Raw genomic sequence first — 6,000 nt, 5'->3', positions numbered from 1 at the left:
TAACAGGGGAAGTGGGGCAACGTTTCGGGGTACGGACCCCTTCAAGCCCGATCCCAAAAGGCAAAAAAAAGTGTCTAATGGTACTTCCCTAGACCCTGTAATAGCTCCCTATGAAACAATGCAAATAGCAAACAAAATACAACCCAACGGGGAAAGTGAGCCAATTGTCCAGCGCCTTCCAGCAAATTATTCAGTATATAACTGCAAATTAAAGTCCACTGAGCAGAAAATAAGTGTTCCAAAGTATCCTTGGTATACAACAGACTATGGGGGTTATGCACAAAGCAGTGATAAGTTTTTTTAAGTGAGATAAATGCCTTTATTTCTCAATATTGCGTGCAGCACGATTCACAAAGCAGTGATAACACTGCAGTATCGCGCTTAAAAGGCTTTTCATCATCAAAACACAGTCATTGCTAAAAAAATTGCGCCATAAATTGAGCCAAAAAACATGTATCTCACTTAAAAACACTTATCACTGCTTTGTGCATAACCCCCTATATGGCTGAAAAAATGCTCACAAAATGGGGGATGACAACACAGGTACAAATGCTCCAAATAGCACATAAATGCAGTAACACTACTATAACGCCTGTATGCCCGCAGACCTGGCCAGTCCCCAGTACTGAGGTGGATAAGGGTATAACACGCACCCACAGCAGTGAGGGCGTGCCCGGAGTGTGGTAGTAGCATTGCCGGGCCTGGAGAGTAAGGGTTAACGTTATACTTGCTGAATCCGGGGTGATAGAGGTCGGAGGGTAATGTCCAGAGTTCAGGGGTTGGAGAGAGCAGCGTAGTGATGTCCGAAAGCCAGGGTCCAAGGGCAGGAGAAAGCAGCGTTGTCAAGTCCAAAGCAGAGTTCAAGTTCAAGGCAAGGAATCCAAACAAGGGCAGGGACAGGAACCAGAGCTGAAACAGACAAGGGAGCTAGGCATAGATACTGCACACACAGGAGCTACAGGAAAGCTATGCAGAGCAAGGACTGAGAGGAAGGAGTGGGGTTATATGGGAAGAAGGACCAATGGGGGTGAGGGGAGGAGTAGAGGTTTCAGTGGGTAATTGCAGAGATAGGTCTAAGAGAGCAGGGGAGGAGACAGGGGGTAATCTAAGGTAATAGCCTGCAACCGACGGGGGACGGAGAAAGAGCGTGGAGGAGGTAAGTAAGTAGAGCGGGTGCGCGTGCCCTCTGTAACCCTGCTATGCGCGCGCACCGTGCATGCACCGGAGCGTGGGGGAAGACCAGCGGAGGAGGTGCACGGGAGAGAAGACAGGGGAAGGAGGAACGGAGGAACCAGGTAAGGAATAGACAGGGGTGACAGAGGCACGCCAAGGAGCGCTTGAGCCACGATAGGGAACCCGCGATCGTGAACGCGCACGCTTGGTGAGGGGACCGCGCGCGTGCACAGAGTGTAAGCCTGGGTGTGAGGATTGAGCTGTGGAGGAACGGCTGAGGGAAGAAGGTAGAGTTTGGGGACGTAGGAGAGCAGAGGAACTAGGCACTGTGGAAGCTGGGGTGACGGGGACACGCTGGGAACTGCGAGTCCTCCGATCCGTTACAGCTAATGACCAGTGATAGTCCTGGGTGTTGCTGCAAACTCTGTGGGTGCTGATGGTTGACAGTCTCACTGTTCAATCTCACACTGTGGGATGACCAGCACCTGGTGAGACCGTCAGCCATCAGATGCCAATGAGCACCCACAGGGTTTGCAGCCCAAAGTCTCAGGAGGTACCATAAGCAGGTGGCTCTCCATGTCAGTCTCTGTCAGGTTCCTGGGTCCTCTATGTCCAGGAAAAATAGGTCACTGGGTGTGTGGGTGATTTGATCTCAGCACAAGTTTGTGCTCAAGACAGTGTCTGTGTGCATGCTTCTCTGCTTGCCTGTGTCAGCGCAATTGGGAACTCAAGAAATCTCTCTCCTGTTTCCAACAGGAGGCTTTTCTTAGCGCTCTAATGTGGCCAGGTAGAGTCTAGTTAATTGCCTGTCTGCAATTAACCAGCTTCCTGCTGGATTTAGAGGCAGTTTCTCTCAAACAGTGATAAGAACCTGTTGTAACGCTGTGCTCACCACAAACAAGGCGGGACCACTGAAGTGGGAATGGGTAGAACCGCCACCCACAGTCAGGCAGCCCGGTCAGGATTGGAGAGTATAGGTTAGTCTTGATACTTGCCGAGGTCAGAGGTAGGAGCCAGTAGAATACTCAGAGTCCAATAGCTGTGGTCAGGGGTTAGAGCCAGTTAGATAGTAGAGGTCCGTAACCGTGGTCAAGTTTGGAGAGATGCGGAAGGTTAGGGGTAAGCCGGGGTCGGTAAGCCAGAAATGCGGAGTCCAAGGGTCAAGCCGGGTCGGTACACAGGAGATCAATCTAGAAAGCAAGGCAGTGGAACATGGAACAAGGCAAGACTAGATACCAGGAAGTAGGAGAATAACGCTACCAGGAACTATGCTCAGCCAAAGTGCAAGTTGCACAGCTGAGCATATATAGGGAGACAGGACCAAAGGGATCATGAGATATGGGATATTAACGTGGGGTGTAAACCTGCCTCTGGCCCTAGCAATGTAGTATCACACTATTGTAGACAAGGTTCGAGAGTTCCTAGCTAAAGAGGGGGCCACCATGGAAGAATTCCATAATGATATGAACCCTGAGTTACCTACTTCCTCTACGGGCCATGCCCCTGCTTCCCGGAGGCTCTTATCACTGCCATGGGACTGTTAGTAGAGAAATCCATGCAATCCTGACTGGGGGATAATTATAATAGGAGATTATGGATCTTCTACGGTGTAAACCTGACCCCGCCACTGAGAACAATTTCAAAAGTTTGATAGAGCAAGTCACATAAATGGTGCTGGAATGGGGGATTCGGGGGGGTTCGGATCAAGACAGGGTCTGGATTGTGAAAAGCCTAAAGGAGCCCGCATTAGTCATGGTAAGAGCCACTAGGGAAGGAAATTAGGTCTGCACCCCTAGCCAGTAACTACGGGCATTAGAAAAATTGTTTCATACCACCGCTATTGGGGAAGAATTGTATTTTTGATTCAGGGAAATGCATCATCAAGAGGAGGACAATCTATCTATGTTTTTGCGCAGACTGGAGGTTACTTTGCTGAGGGTAGTGAGGAATAGTGGTGTCACCCCTGACCAGTTGGATCACACCTGTATAGAACTATTGATCAGGGAACCATCCAGAGATGTAATAACCCTCTACCTACGACTCAGAAAGCATAAAGAATCCCGCCCAAAGTTCTCAAAGCTACTATGAGAAATAAGAGATGAGGAAGAACAGATGGAACTCTGCCCGGCCGCTGGGCAGTCTGCGAAGAGTGTGGCAGCCAGAAGTCAATGGGGATCAGAAGATAGTGCTGCAGCAGCCTGGCCTGCAGAGGAGGGACAGCCACGAACCATGACCCCCGATAGGCAGAGTGAGGAGTGGCCAGGGTCGGACAAGGCAGCTGAGCCCTCAGGGGGGATGTCGGAATTGATGACTAACATGTGGATGGAAGAAGTGCCTAACGCAAATAATCGGGAGGAATGCGAGAAGTACGGTGGCCACCAAGTAGGGAACCAACTTCCAGATGGGGGAGGAAGCCCTTGAGAAACTACAAGACGAAACTGGAGGGCTGGATTTCTGTTCTAAATGCGGGGAAGAGGAGCCCTATGCCATCCATTGCTGCAAGAGGGAGAATCTACCTCAAGTCGCTAAGCAGTTCATCCGCTCTCACTCTAACCCAGGAGATTTACCTTGGGATCTAGTGAAGGATCATACTGGGCCCCATGTGAAGAAAGGCTCTGTTCAGACAACACCAGCAAGAGACCATCATACCTCCCATTTACCCAGGGGGCTCCTGGGGCTATCAGCATGAGTGAAGGCGAAGATCGAAGGGCAAACATGCAACATACTCTTGGATAGTGTGTCTCAGGTACCCATTATTTTCAAACCCTGTTATTATCAATAATTCAAACATCTTCCATTTCAACCACTAGAGGGCCAGGCCACATGGGGGCTAATTAATATCAGCTATCCCTATCTGGGGTATGTAGTGGTGAAGTTTGAGTTTTCAAAGAAGATAACCAGTGTAGTGGGGCCATTGATGGTGGTTGCCCTTATTTGACCCAAAATTCTCAGTAAGGAGCCATAATTGGAATCAATGCCAATATCTTTGGGCAGCAAGTAAAATGGTGCCAGACTATAAGTGGACCACATTGACCATTCATCCCTTATGTTTGAAAGCATACCAATGGATGAAAAGGAAGAACATGGCTCAGAGCGGGACCCCACCCTGTTCAATTGCCCCTCAACAATGTATAGAGGATAATTGGAAAAGACACACTCCGGCAAAATATAGAAGGGTTCACTGTCATGATAAACAGTCCCCCCATGTGGGATACCAAGGAGGATTGTTGGTGAAAAGCGGCATATTATCATTGCCCATGGGGAATGTTGAAACGATAGGGGTACAAGTGAGAAACAAGACCACCCATGATGTGTTGGTACAAAGAGACACGGTTGTGGCACACCTGTATAGTGCGGAAGGGAAGGGCTCTCTCTCTCTTGATCTGTAAGGAATCAGGGAACATGTCCTTTGCGATGTGTTCCCTCCTTACCTGTCTTATCTCAGACCTAGCTATGGCATCAGCGCATGCACGCACCGTCGCTCTGCTTACAGAGCGCACGCGCAGCTCTTCTAGTGTTCCATGGAGCTTAGCTCCGCCCCTCGGACGTGTCACGCTTCTCTCATGCGCGGGACGCACAGCTCCCAAGCTGCGTGGCAAGTATTCAATTAGCCCACTTGTCTCCTGCAGCCAATCCTTGCCTCCGCGGAGGCCGTGCCTCCACTCTGCCTCCCATGCTACTGGTTTCTGTTTCCCATAAGTACCCTGCTCTCACTCCCAGTCATTGCTGAGCATAACCTCTTGTAGCCTTGAGCTCCTACATCCATTATGCCATGCTCCTTGTCTCGTGTTTACTTTGCAGTTTAACCCTTTGTGTACCGACCTGGCTTGACCTTGGAATCTCTCTGGATACTGACCCTGGCTTTCCCTCAAAGTTGCGGATTTCTCCAACCCAGAGCACGGGTATACGAACCTCACGATTCTAACCTCTCCAACCCAAGGCCACGGCTATACGGACTTCCACAATTCTGACCTCTCCAACCCCAGACCTCGGCTAACAGACTTGACTATTCTGAACTCTCCATTCCAAGACCTTGGCAAGTATCCACTAACCCACTCTCTCCAACCCAGACCCGGCTATGTTTGACAACCCGCCTGCAAGGCACACTTCCGCTGCTGTGTGTGCGTAGTTTACTACTTCCCCACCTCAGTACCGGGGTCCTGTCTTGCCCGTGGGCAGCGCAAGCATTACAGTATGCTCAGTCGAACGAACATACACCCTCCCTGAAGTGGGCCAAGCTCTGTCTTCAATTTCTGAGCATTTCCAATACCTGGATAACCAGATTGCTTCCCTTACGCAAAACCTAGCCACGGTTTCCCTTAACCAATCACAATCCAGAATTATTAGACCTGCTACTTTGTCTGTTACTTCCCCTGAAGCCTCTCTCTCCCTCGAGCCACGTCTCCCCACTCCCAATCGATATGCAGGAGATCCCCATAGATGCCAAGGTTTCCTCAACAATATGACATACAGTTCGAGTTAACCCCTTCCCGCTTCTCTTCTGATGGATCTAAGGTGGCGTATATTATCGCTTTATTAACCGGAGACGCATTGGCATGGGCATCCCCCATCTGGGAGCAGAGACCGGAACTTATCCAAGATTCCCACGCTTCAAGAAGGAATTGAAGCAAGTCTTTGATACCCCATGAGATTACTGCTGCTTCTTCTTTATTTCACATTTCTCAGGGTCACAGATCGGTTACAAGATTCGCTCTGGAATCTCGAACCATTGCAACAGAGATGGGCTGGAACGATGAGGCGTTATCTGCAGCTTTCTGGCAAGGTCTTTCCGAGACATTAAAGAATGAATTAGCTGCTCAAGAAAGA

The sequence above is a fragment of the Ascaphus truei genome, chromosome 3 (genome assembly GCF_040206685.1).
Source record: "Ascaphus truei isolate aAscTru1 chromosome 3, aAscTru1.hap1, whole genome shotgun sequence".
NCBI lineage: Eukaryota > Metazoa > Chordata > Amphibia > Anura > Ascaphidae > Ascaphus > Ascaphus truei.
This window is presented reverse-complemented; position numbering follows the sequence as displayed.